The sequence below is a fragment of the Myotis brandtii genome, unplaced genomic scaffold (genome assembly GCF_000412655.1).
Source record: "Myotis brandtii unplaced genomic scaffold, ASM41265v1 scaffold536, whole genome shotgun sequence".
NCBI classification, from domain to species: Eukaryota; Metazoa; Chordata; class Mammalia; order Chiroptera; family Vespertilionidae; genus Myotis; species Myotis brandtii.
The window spans coordinates 549,240-562,354 of record NW_005369967.1 but is presented as its reverse complement, the minus strand read 5'-3'; the positions used below and the strand labels follow the sequence as shown (position 1 = coordinate 562,354).

Sequence of the window (13,115 nt, the reverse complement as noted above, 5' to 3'; positions counted from 1 at the left end):
GATGGGGAGGTTGTGGCCCCGCCCCCTGTCACACACAGAGCCGCAGGGCGATCATGGGGTTTGGGCGCTGCCCCCTGTCATGCTGATCTGGTGCCAAGAGGCCTCGCGGCTCTGCTGATCCCGGTGCTGGGAGGCATATTACCCTTTTACTATATAGGATAGAGGCCTGGTGCATGGGTGGGGGCCAGCTGGTTTGCCCTGAAGGGTGTCCAGGATTAGGGTGGGGGTCCCGCTTGAGTGCCTGTTCCAGCCTGGGTGAGGGGCTGATGGCTGTTTGCAGTTGGCCACACCCTCTTCAGGGTGGGGGTCCCCACTGGGGTGCCTGGCCAGTCTGGGTGAGGGGCTGAGGGCTGCTTTCAGGTTGGCGGTTGTTGACTGAAGCTCCCAACCGCTCCTTTTTTTTCTCTTTTTTTTTTATTTTATTCTGGGCCAGCTTTAGCTCTGGCTCTAGCTCTGAGGCTTCGTATCTGGTTTGTTTGCCGTTCTATAATCGAAACAATGTATAACTTCAGCTCTGAGATCCCGGCAGGCTGAAAGCTGGTTTCTGGGGTTTTGTTTAGCTCCTACATTTGCAACATAGTACATAGTTGCTTAGAGTTGCAACTCAGAGGCCGGCAAGTCAGGTGGGGAACGTTGTAGTCTGCAGTCACTGGAGCAAGCAAGCCTCATGTTCGCTTCCAGCTGCCTGGCTGCTGGCCGCCATCTTGGCTGACAGTTAATTTGCATAAGGATATGCTGATTAGCCAATGGGAAGGGTAGCGGTCGTACGCTAATTACCATGTTTCTCTTTTATTAGTGTAGATAGTAGTACATGTTTACAATGTATTAACAAACATATATTTTTTAACTGATTGAAGACTTCTCTAACTTTTGAAGCCACTAGATGACCCATTTATGTTCTGAGGATTTTCTGGCTGGAGAGAAAACATCCAGAAATTGGCACAAATTGAACTCTACTTCTTCAGACTGAACCCAAAGGGCTGGCATGGGCTACGAAAACAGATCGTGTGCCCCAGGTTGGTGAGGAGGTGATGTGCTTGCTAGGTCCAGGCTGGGAGGCTGTGGCTAACCCTCCAATGGACCCATTCTCTAAGACTCATTTCTGCTTCTCTACTATAACCCCTATTTAACCATTTCAGCATTTCTCTCTACTGCATAATAAACTTTTCCAACGCTTTCTTCTCACTTATTGACACCACAATGGTTTCATTTCTCTGCTTAAAACAAAACAAGAAAACAAAAAACAAAAAACAAAACTAAAACTAGAATCAACATTAAAGCAATTGACAGCTCATGGCCCCAAATCATTAGTCCGAGCTCACCTGGGTTCTCTCCAGGTGCCTTACCTGGGGTGGTGTGTGCCGGGAGCTCTACAGAGCCCACGCCTTCCAGCTCTCTCTGAAGCATGTTCCTCTATCTGTCTCTGTCCCTGTCTGAGTTATGTTGACAAGCCCCTAGTAACACATTTCATTGTGGTGGTAGACACAGTGACTAGGGTTCAGGAGAGCTACCTGGCCAAATGGCCACAGTTTAAGAAGTCTACAAACAGGAATTACAGGTCCAAGCTTTCTTTCCCATATTGAAACTGCGTTCCAGCCTTGAATGACCTGTCTGATGATGATTCCTGGACACTCAGTTCCCAGTGTGACCCCAAATGGGGATGCAGGACAATGCTGTTTACAGTCTTAGAAGGTAGTAGACAGAAGGCTTAGACAAATACGTGTGTGTGTGTAAGTTGATATAATCCACACATTTCACACATTCATAGGAAAGTTTTTAGGTGCAGAATTGCGGTACTCTGGTTTATTAGAGTGGAGGACCCACAGCACAAATTAACAAGACATTCTGTGCTCCAAGGCTTGTGTGCACTCTTACTGCCATCACACAGACACATGAATTGTGCGCACATCACAGCTGAGTTCCTCCCGGAATCATTTAAAGCTGATGCTGGTGTCATTTTTCCTCAGAATCTTTGAGAACTCAGAATGCATTAGTGTGGACAGAAGCAGGCTTAGACTACACTGAGCCGACGGGCATTATTGCCTCCTGTGTGTCCAAGTGAAACAAACAAGATCAAACCCACAACCTAGGTAATGTGCTTTCACTAGGAATCGAACCCACAACCTGTTTGGTGCAGGGGACAATGCTCTAACCAACTAAGCCACCCAGCCAGGGTGCTTCTCACTCTCTTTATCTACACTCTTCCACTAAGTCTCCAAATAGGCCTGTGTTTTCCCGGCCAACAGCCCTTCCCTGTTTATATTTTCTCCTTAAGGGGGTTATTTTTTAAAAGCCTCTCACAGAATCAATTTTTGTGGGCCCTTTAAAATGGGAGGTGAGCTGGAGGTAGTTCAGTGTGTTTTAATAATAACTTCAGCTTATTGAAGCGAGCATTAACGCATCATGTCCCCATATGGCAGTCATTAGAGACAAGGGGAGCTTGAGAAGTTTATGGCTCTGAGATAGCTAATAAAAGAAATTGAAGACATTTTTATAGGACCTAAAGATAGTGCCAATAAAATAAGGACAAAACCCATTTGTAAATGATAGGCAAGAGCAGGTAATCTTTGAGGAATGAAAAGATCTTTGCTCTACAGTATACAAGGTGGGAGTAGCTTTCAGGTAGGAGGTCTATGATTCATATGCACACTAATTCATTTATTTTCTCAATGTCTCAGTCTACCAATGTTGATGTTTCCAAATGTGGTGGGTTCTGAGGATATGGATCCCTGCCTCAAGGAACTCACACAAGGATGAGAGATTAGGACAGAGGTCACTGAATGCAAGGAGATGGGATAGTGGTAGGGGGTGAAGTGCCAATGCATGATGGGGATACAGCAATGCTTTCTACCTGATCTGCCAGGGCAAGGCTGAGGTGTGGGTTGTCCCAAGTAGGAGTTGGAGGTGCAAAAACTGCAAGAAGAGAGAAAACAGGGCACCCTTGAGCAACTGCAAGTGGTTCTTTCTGCCTTCCACTAGCTCAAGGCAGGAATGTCAAGAGGTAAAGCCAGAAAGGTAAGCAAGGATCTAGATTACAAGGAGCCCTCTGTGATTCCTGCAATGGAAAACCACTGGAAGATTCTAAGAAGGGGAATTACATGATAAAATTTCCATTTTAGAAAGACAGTGCTGGTAGCATATAGGAAATTGCTTGGTGCCAGTATATGTGAGGATGGGAGACAAGTTAGGAGCCTGGTAAAGTATTAATCAAGTCAAAGGATAAAAGCGACTGATGTGGGATAGAGAGAAGTGAACAGATTGAAGATGTATCAGGAAAGTCGAATTAATGGGACTTAAGAATGGGTTGAATTCAGGGGGATAGAGAGAAACTAAGGATAAAGCCCAGGATTCTGGCTATGTTACTAGGTGGGAGAGATGGTACAATTCACTGAGACAGTGAGTACAGGGGGGGAGGGAGTTTGACCGGGAAGACACTGAATTAAATTTTAGACATCCCATGTTTGCCTGTGGGACATCTGATAAAGTCTTAGATATATGTATTTGGAGCTCAGTACAGGGAACTGGCAGGACTTAGAAATCTGGGGGTCATCAGCCTATTGCTAAGATATGGATGAGATTAGTCCAGGCTGAGGGTAAAAAGATCTTAGAACAGAGCCTGAGGGAATCAACCAAGAGGTGGAAGGAGGATGAGAAGCCTTTAAGGCAGCCTGAGGTCAGCAGAGAAGTTGCAGACTTAGGAGAGCATAGTGTCGGAGGGACCATCGAAGAAGAGAAGGATGTGGAGGGGGTGGAGGTGGGGACTAAAAGGATCCATCAGAGTCAATAGTAAGCAGATCATTGGTGGTCTGGGTAAGAGCAGTTTCAATGGCGTGATGGGAAAGTGGGTTGCAGAGTGCATGAGAGGTAGAAAAGCAAAATCTGGGACTAGGGATAACCCTTCTTTTGCAAGATTCTACCTGTGAAGGGGATGGGAAGATGAGGTGAGACATGGAAGAGGAGAGTGATAAGTGGAACAGGACAGTGATAGGACAGAAGGCAATTATTTAGAAACTAAATGATAAGGACAGACGAGGTGATTCAAATGCTGATGAGAAATAGACAATTGGGAAGAAAATGTTCATGAAGCAGGAGGCACAGGGCAGTGATAAGTGCAGAGGGGTCTCTGAGAAGGGGGGCTCGCCTGGTCCAGAGTGCAGTGGGATCGACTGGCCTTGGACAGGAGGACAGACCTAGTGCCAATTAACAACCAACCACAAAAACCCAGGCGTATACACCAGTAAGTGTATATGTCCCCACTTCTGGAGTCAGCTGGGGGTCAGTTAAGTGGGTCCACTGGTCTTGACTGGACTCACCGCTCTGGACTTCACTGCTGTCCACTGACCCGGAGGTGACTAGAGTGACTGGGCTCTGTGCCACGTGAACCTCAGCCTCATCTTGGGACTGGTGCCCAGCTCGGCTTGTCCTCCTCATGGTGATGGAGGGATGCACGGGAGCAGGCCCCAGTGGCCATGCCCATCTTCAGCCTCTGTTTGTCTTACCTCCTAATACCCCTCTAGCCAAAGGGTGTCACGTGACTGTGCCCACTCTCAAGTCATGGGACCCACATCGCAAAGTTAAATGGCAGAGAGCAAAGGTTCAGGGCAGGATGAAGAAATTCTTAACACAGATAAAAGAGAAATACCATTTTGACATTTTGTCAGACACAAGAAGAAAAAGAAGTTTGCAAGGAACCAAGGGAAAAAGGCAAATTAAAGGCCGGGCTATTCACGCCTCTTCCATTTCCGCCCAGGTGCTACTACATTATTTATGTCTGGAAAGGTTAACGCTCGACTGTGGTTAACGAGTAAAGCAGTCTGGAGGGGAACATGGCTGATAGGGCCAGCATCACCTTATAAAACTTAATGACAGCAAAGTCAGCTTTAGTGCTGTTGTAGAGGGAAGAAGCCCTCCACCATCTCACAAAGTAGGTAGCATCTGCTCGTGGGCAGAAGAAAAAAAAATATTATCTCCAAAGCTTGTTTATGAAAGATGAGTATTGGACTGTGAAAGAGTTTAAGAGCGTATGTGAGAGAGAGAGAGGAGTGTCTGCAAGAGGGAGGACCAGACGGCTACAGCTTACGACCAGGTTACACCTGGAAGGGCGAGAAGTTAGCTCCCGGATCAGTGAAGTCCAGGAAAACAGGAACATGAATCTGTGAGAGGGGGCGCTCTCCTCATTTTCTTCCTATTTCCAGGCGGGACCATTCCACAAATACCTCCTTCTGCTTTGGAAGCAGTACAGATGCAGGCTGCTCTGAGTTTTATAAATAACTGGCCCAGAGGTACATGGTTCTTTTCTGCTGACACAAACCAGGGGTCTCCACGTGGTGCCCCTCTTCATTCACTTCTTGTAGTGAGAAGTATTCCCTGTTGGAGCACTGATGAAATATAGTATCTCATTTTGGCCAAACTAACTCTCAGAAAATGGACACATAACTTTAAAGTTTCCTGCAAAGAAATAGCAGTTAAAAGTCAGACACCGGGGAAATGGCTGAGTGGACACGAGCCCACCGCAGGAACCTGTTCTCCGCAGTCAGCCACACTGCCTGGTGGAACAGTAGTGATCTGCTCCTTCTAATGAGAATCATCCAAATAAAAAAAAATGCAAATAATGAAGATTATTTAAAATATTACGTATTTGCATCCACTATCATAAACTGTCATTAATTTGCTGCAGGTGTGTGTCGTACCTGACGCTATGCTGAATGTGAGAAGGAAGACATCCTGACTAGTAGAATATCCAAGAGTTGAGCAATTAGAACACAGACACCAACTTCTACAATAGCCTCAGCAATATTTTAAGGCAAATGATACTCAATCCAGTATTTTTTAACATGTCACTATACCACAATAAAAAACATCTATTAAAGCTTCTTACTCAGGAAGATGCAAAAGACCACACATCTTTCTGTGCTCTTCCTTTGGTGGTAAAAATGGCTAAACCATGTGGAAAAGAGGATGGCCACAAACTAAAGTGGATTCCTTTATCAGTAGACTAGTGGCTCGGTACACGAAAATTCGTGCACTCAGGGGGGTCCCTCAGCCCAGCCTGCGCCCTCTCGCAGTCTGGGACCCCTCAGAAGATGTCCACCTGCTGGCTTAGGCCCACTCCCTGCGGACATCCTTAGCGCTGCTGTGGAGGTGGGAGAGGCTCCCACCACCTCCATTGCACTGGCCAGCCATGAGCAGCGCTCCCCTGTGGAAGCACACTGACCACCAGGGGGCAACTCCTGCATTGAGTGTCTGCCCGCTGGTGGTCAGTGCACGTCATAGCGACCAGTCATACCCTGGTTGTTCTGCTATTAGGGTCAATTTGCATATTACCCTTTTATTATATAGGATAAGATTAAAAGAGGGTAGAATTTGTTGAAAGTTAGAAGAAACGAGTACAAAACAAATGACACCAACTGGGAGGTTGGTTTGGGGTATAAGTATAGATGTTGTCTAAGTTAATGGTATTACTAGGTTCTTTTCCAATAATGAATAGTGTAAAGTGACTATTTTAGTGACTCTTTTAGTGAGTCACTAAAGGAAAGAGGCACTAGAGAAGATATGTTCTCCATGGAAAATTACTTCTTAAAAACCGAGTGAATGTTACCACCAGTGAAGCAGGTGGTTTGATTGGAGGAAAACAGGATTCGGAAGAAGTCAGGCTACAGAGTTGCCCCATGTGTGAAATTTAGAGAGTAGTTTGTTTTTTCCTAAGCAAGCGATTGCAGCAAAGAAGCGGAAGCCAGAGTTTCACAGGGTGGCACTCTCAAACCTGACTGTGTGTGTTTGGCATGAATGTGTGTATGAGTCAGCTGAGCCTTGTTAAAATGCAGATTCTGAGTCAGTCTGTAGCCTGGGAGTCTGCATTTCTAAAAGCTCCCAGGTGACACTGATGTTCCTGGTCCGGAACCAGTAAAGAAATAGTAAAATAGTAAAGAAATATAGAACGTTAGGGTTGGTATTGATTTTTTGTTGTTAATTCTCACCTGAGGATATTTTTTTACCACTGACGTTTTAGAGAGAGTGGAAGGTAGGGGTAGAGACAGAGAGAGAGAAACGTCAATGTGAGAGAGACACATCGATCTGTTGCCTCCTGCACATGTCTCAACGAGTGTCGGGATAGAACCTGCAATTGAGATACATGCCCTTGACCAGAATCCAAACCTCGACCCTTCAGTCTGTAGGCCAACACTCTAACCACAGAGCAAAACCAGCTAGGGTAGGGTTAGTATTGATTTTATAAAAATAAGATCATTTACAATATAGTGAAATCTTTAGATTATTTTTTAGTGACATGGAGAGATCATATAAATCATTTGTGCACAGAGAGGTGTGCTGGTTCTATTGTGGCCTTAGGATGTGCTGTTGATTGTGCTTTTGCAAAAATACCATAGTTTTCCAAAATCTGGCCTTTTACATAATGACAAATATCTAGTAATAGAATTCTATCTAGCGGGTATTAAATAAATTAGTTAATACACCTAATCTGTTTCTTACGATAAAAGGGGCAGTTCACCAATGAATAAGAAAGTAACAACTTTTCCAAAGAAACCTGTGCTAGGAAAGACTGCTGTGAAAATCGAGTAGTCATCATTATATGAGTTTGTTGTTGAAAATGACACTGTGCCACTTATAAAAACTTTCATGTCTTCACACTAAGAAACTAAATGTTCTTTAAAAAAGGGGGGGCATATGTAATACTTTCAACAATAAAGATTTTTTTTTAAAGAAACTAAATTTTCTAACATTTAAAATTCACTCACATGCTTAACTTTGAACACATTTTATAAAAATATAAAACCAAAGCTATATTCCATCCCTTCTGATTCATTTCTAAGAAAAGAATGTTGATATCGGGGACTATAGAAAGGTGTTAGCTGAATTTTCACAAAAGCCTTTGTATAATTGGTGAATATGATTGAGCAATGAATACCATGATTCAATAAGGGGGGCCAATGTTGCATGCCTCCCATTTGCATCTATGAAATATCTTTTCTTCCCTTTTGACAGCATTATAACCAAGTAAGAATATAAACCAAACATAGACCTAGCCTACTGAACAAGTATATCACAAAGTCCTAAACCAAGAATTTAAAACATAACAAAGCATATTCAATTGCATTGTTCTCACCAAGAATATTAATAATGTGTAAAAGATTTTAGTAGGAATAAAATGTTATCATTAAAAAAATGAAATACTTAAAAGCATCATTTGTTTCTTTTTTTCTTATCCCTTTTAAATTTATGTATTTTGTATGTTATGTACATAAAACATAGGTACAATAGTACATTTAAATAATTTATGAATAATTTATAAATGAATACATATACTTTTTAAGGGGTTGTTTACTTTTTTTTTTTTACCTAATGAGATGTGCAATCCCCAAATATCAGATGATACTGATATAAATTTACACATTTATAAATCCTGAACTCTGAATGGTCATTTTCCTTTATTCATTCTATAAACATTCATTACACGCAAATATTGTCTTAATAAGTGCTGATTGCATATATATTCTAAAAGACATTTAACTTCAGGGTAATCAGGTTTTGTTAGCATTAAGCAAACATATAAATGGGCCATTACCTTAGAAAGAAGAAAAAGTTATCCCTCCGGTTGGTTAAGCAGCTGTGCTGTAGAACGCCCCCGGTCTAGATCACTCCTGTAGAATACTCAGTATGCATTTCTTGCACCCCTAGTATGCCTGGTGAAGAAGTGTGAGCCAAGGGGAGGATGTGGTTCCAGGGATCTTAATGTGACTCAGTGGGATCCCTGCTGCTGACTCACAAGTCCACCCATTAGGCCAGCACTCTTCAGGGGAGCTGTGCAGAAAAGCCTAAATGCCCAAACAGGAGCTTTGTCTAAATGTTGCTTCACATTTCTGTGTAAGAGCTCTATCTCTTTCTTTAGAAAAGAGTTTCTGAGGAATGCTTATCACAAAGACAGTTTGTATAAACTGCCTCTTGTGAAACCATTGCTGTGACTTTGCTAAGATAAGTCCTATTGTGCATAATCACTACTTTCTAGAAGGCCCAAGGAGAAAACTCAAAAAAAGGAGATATTTGACTCCTATTTGAAGACAAGTAGGAATTACTTTCTTAGCATTACAAAGAATCTGGGGCAGAATCCTGTGTTCAGGATAAAGGAATAGGTGGTTTTTCCTCTCTCTTCCTACTTCTGATATAGGGAAGAAAGTAAAAGAGCTAGTGCTGAGAAAAAGGGAATTGAAACACCTGAGGAACTAAGTCATCAGCAGGCTTTAAATGAGAATAGAGCTAGCAGCTGAGAGGAGCCACAAAGCTTTGCCACATGAATCTAGCCTGAAGGTCCATTTCCAGGGTCAGCCTGAGACACAATGTCTCTAAGATGGAATTTATGTCAAAGTGAAAAGAACATTTTAATTATAATATGGCTATGGGAAGAGTTTGATTCAATGGTCATTAATAACTAACATACACAGAGAAAAAAGTGCTTTTCTTTAAAAAAAAGTGCTTATTCTCTAAGAATAAACACCTTTGTTGTTTATTGTTGTTTTAAGTCTGCAATTTTTAAAAGGATACTATATAATTAACAATTAAAAAGTAAAAAATAAATCGTTATAAATCTGCTCGTTTGGACTTGGGCAAACAACTATTTGAATCTAAGGCAGTGGCTCTCAACCTTCCTAATGCCGCGACCCTTTAATATAGTTCCTCATGTTGTGGTGACCCCCAATTTCATTGTTACAAATTGAACATAATTAAAGCATAGTGATTAATCACAAAAACAATATGTAATTATATATGTGTTTTCCAATAGTCTTAGGCGACCCCTGTGAAAGGGTCATTCGACCCCCAAAGGGGTCGAGACCCACAGGTTGAGAACCGCTGATCTAAGGACAAGCACTTGCCCAATAGATTGCACAGAATGATTAAGACACTTACTGCCACCTGGTGGCAACATAAGCTAATTGCAGGAAAAGCACCTGTAGACTGTTTTTATCCCCAACTTTGCAAATAAAGATACATTTTCCCACCTACTTTTTAAAAAAATATATATTTTGATTTTTTTTTACAGAGAAGAAGGGAGAGAGATAGAGAGTTAGAAACATCGATGAGAGAGAAACATCAGTCAGCCGCCTCCTGCACACCCCCCACTGGGGATGTGCCCGCAAGCAAGGCAGATGCCCTTGACCAGAATCGAACCCGGGACCCTTCGGTCCACAGGCTGACGCTCTATCCGCTGAGCCAAACCGGCTATGGCTTTCCCACCTACTTTTATCCTGTCTTTGAAGGTGATGTGAACTCTTAAAGCTATAAAGATGAAGACTGCCAGGTTAGTTGATTCAACAAATCATTATCCAGCATCTACTTGGTATCAGGCACTATCCTAGGCACTGGGGATACAGAGGTGAATTAGAGAGTCAATGACTATGCTCTCGTGATGTTTAAATTCTGGTGAGAAGATAGGTAATGAAGAAATTAATACAATAATTTCTGTTGTTGTTAAGTACCATATGAAAATAAAACAGAGTAATGTGGTAAAGAGTGACTGGGCGAGTTGCTCAGAAAAAGCTTCTTTGAGAAGGTGACATTTGAAATAAAATTCAGCCTTGCAGAGATCTGAGAGAATAGCATTCCAGGGAGTGAGAATAGTAACTGTGAAAGCCCTACAATGAGAGCAACTGTTTGTTTGTAGTGAACCGAGGAGAGATCGGTAAGGTGTTAATTCAGAGAAAGAGGCAGGACCTACATTATGGAGGACCACAAACAGTAATTTGAAATTTATGCTAAGTGCAATAGGAAGTTTCAAGAAATTTAAACACGAGGACACAATGTTTTGCAGCTCCTATCTTCAAGAGTTGGGGGTATTTCCCTATCTGAAATCAGGACCGGCCTTGTGACTCCTATGACCTCAGATTGGGGCAGAAATGATGTGATAATTCTGAAGGCTCAGCCTCAAGAGGTCCTGTAGCTTCCATCTTTACCTTTTTGAGCGGCTTCTGCCACCAGGTAATAAATCCCAGGCTGGACTGCTAAATGTAAGTGAACATATAGAGAACAAGGCCTGGCCAGTAACCACACCAAAGTCACAGATATGTGAATAAAGGGAAATTAATACTCGTGAAACCCAAAAGTTGTCAAATGACTGCAGCTACATGTGTGAACCCACGCACTTCTAGCAGAAGAACTACCCAGCTGAGCCCAGCCTAAGCTACTGACCTACAGAATTATGATAAATAATAAGTTGTTTCAAGCCACTAAGTTTAGGGATGATTTGTTATCCAACATAGATGACTAAAACAGAAGCCATTGGAAAATTTTAATCTGAGGGGGTGCATGTTCCAATATACATGTTAAAAGGTCACTTTAGCATGTCACACTCAGGGGAACCATTGGGGATCAAAGGGGGGAAATGCCAGTGAATCTAAGATATCAAGAAGGAAACACCAGGACTCCAACCAAAATACTTGTCTAAATGGGATGCATTGCCAAGGGCTGGACAGAATGTTCTCATTCAGAAATGACCAATGGAATATTTTATTTAGCAAGGATACATGGCCCATAGCAAATGTTGCCTCCACATTAAAATGGAACTGATAGAATCAAACCCTCTTCTGAGTAGAGCAGGGTTTGCTAAGTCCCCTTACAGCCCTGGTTCTCTGAATGTAACTCCTTCTGCAGACTGATTGCATTTCTGTAGAAATTGGTGAAGCCACTAGAGAGGTAAACCCAAGAGCAGAGTTTAAATCTAAGAAACAAGAATCAGTAATTTATTTCTAGATCTGACCACGACATAACAGTGGGTGTCAGTTTCACTCTCCCACCACAAATAACTATAAAACAATACAAAACATTGCTGAGAAAAAATTAAAGAAGACCTAAATAAACAGAGTAGCATGCAATGTTCATGGTTTTGAAAATGCAATATTGTTAAAAAGTCAATTTTCCCCAATTGACCTCTAGATTCAATGAAATCCCAATCAAAATTCTACCAGGCATTTTTTAAATTAATATGCCCATTTTGAAATTTCTACGGAAATGCAAAGGTGTAGAATAGCATAATAATCTTACAATAAAAGGACAACATTGAGAATTTTACACTCCATGGTTTCAAGATTTAGTATAAAGCTAAAATAATCAAGCAGGTTTGGTATTGGCATCAAGATAGATAAATATATTAATGGAACAGAGTTGAGTCTATAAATAGACCCACACTTCTATGGTCAATTGATTTTTAACAAAGATGTCAAAACGTTTCAGTGGGAAAAAATAGTCTTCTTTAATAAATGGTATTGCAACAACTGGCTCTTCATGTAGAATAATGAATCCAGATCCCTATTTCACATTATATACAAAAAACATTCTAGATGAATTATAATTTTAAACTCTACACTTGGGTTTACCTCTCATCGTGGCTTTCCCAATTTCTACAGAAATGTAATCAGTCTGCAAAAGGAGGATTTCTGCATCCTCTGGTGCTAATGGGTGTGGTTTGTGGGACAATAAAGTCATTTAATTCACTAGCCTAGGACAAACAAGGCACCCTAAAACTAAATCCAGCTCCTAATCCTAGAATAACAGCCCAGCTGTCATAAGCATCTGCTTGGCCTACTGTTGTGCTGTGCTATACCTCTCTTGCAGACCTCGCCTGCAGGGAGAAGTAGTTAACATGGGCAGACTTCATGTGTTTCTGGGCTCTCTGGCCAAAACTCCATCTTTACTACTATTTTAATACCAAACCTCTCTCTGACTTCTAAGACTACCTTTCTTACTTATGCCTGCTAGCCTCATGCCTATCGCCTGATGCCCAGAGGGAGATTTTCGGCCAGGGTCAAGTTTTAAACAATCGTGTGTATGCGTGTGTGTGCTAAGCGCATCATGACATGCTGTAATTATGCCAATGAAGGAATTATTTTCTAAACTTTCTCACCAGTTTATCATAAATCCACACAGAAGATTCTGAAAACAGGTGAACTCAGCTCAGTTATTCTGACATAAAAATGGTGAGACTAAAGGGGACATGAAGGAAAGCGTAAATCCCACAGGAGTAAAAATGGTGACAGGAAAGGGACAAGTTTGAAGAAAAGAGAAATTCTTAAAGTGAGGAAATCAGCTAAGGACCCATGATGTTAGCGTCT

At 42.0% G+C, this 13,115-nt stretch overlaps 1 long non-coding RNA gene across 1 annotated transcript in view; it reads right to left on the bottom strand.

The window, feature by feature from the left end:
• The window catches only part of LOC106728117, a 28,521-nt gene extending 19,618 nt beyond the window's left edge, over positions 1-8,903 (bottom strand). The window contains exon 1 of the long non-coding RNA XR_001364376.1: positions 8,582-8,903. This is a non-coding gene — a long non-coding RNA (uncharacterized LOC106728117). The remainder of the gene's footprint in view (positions 1-8,581) is intronic.
• Positions 8,904-13,115: the final 4,212 nt, after the last annotated feature.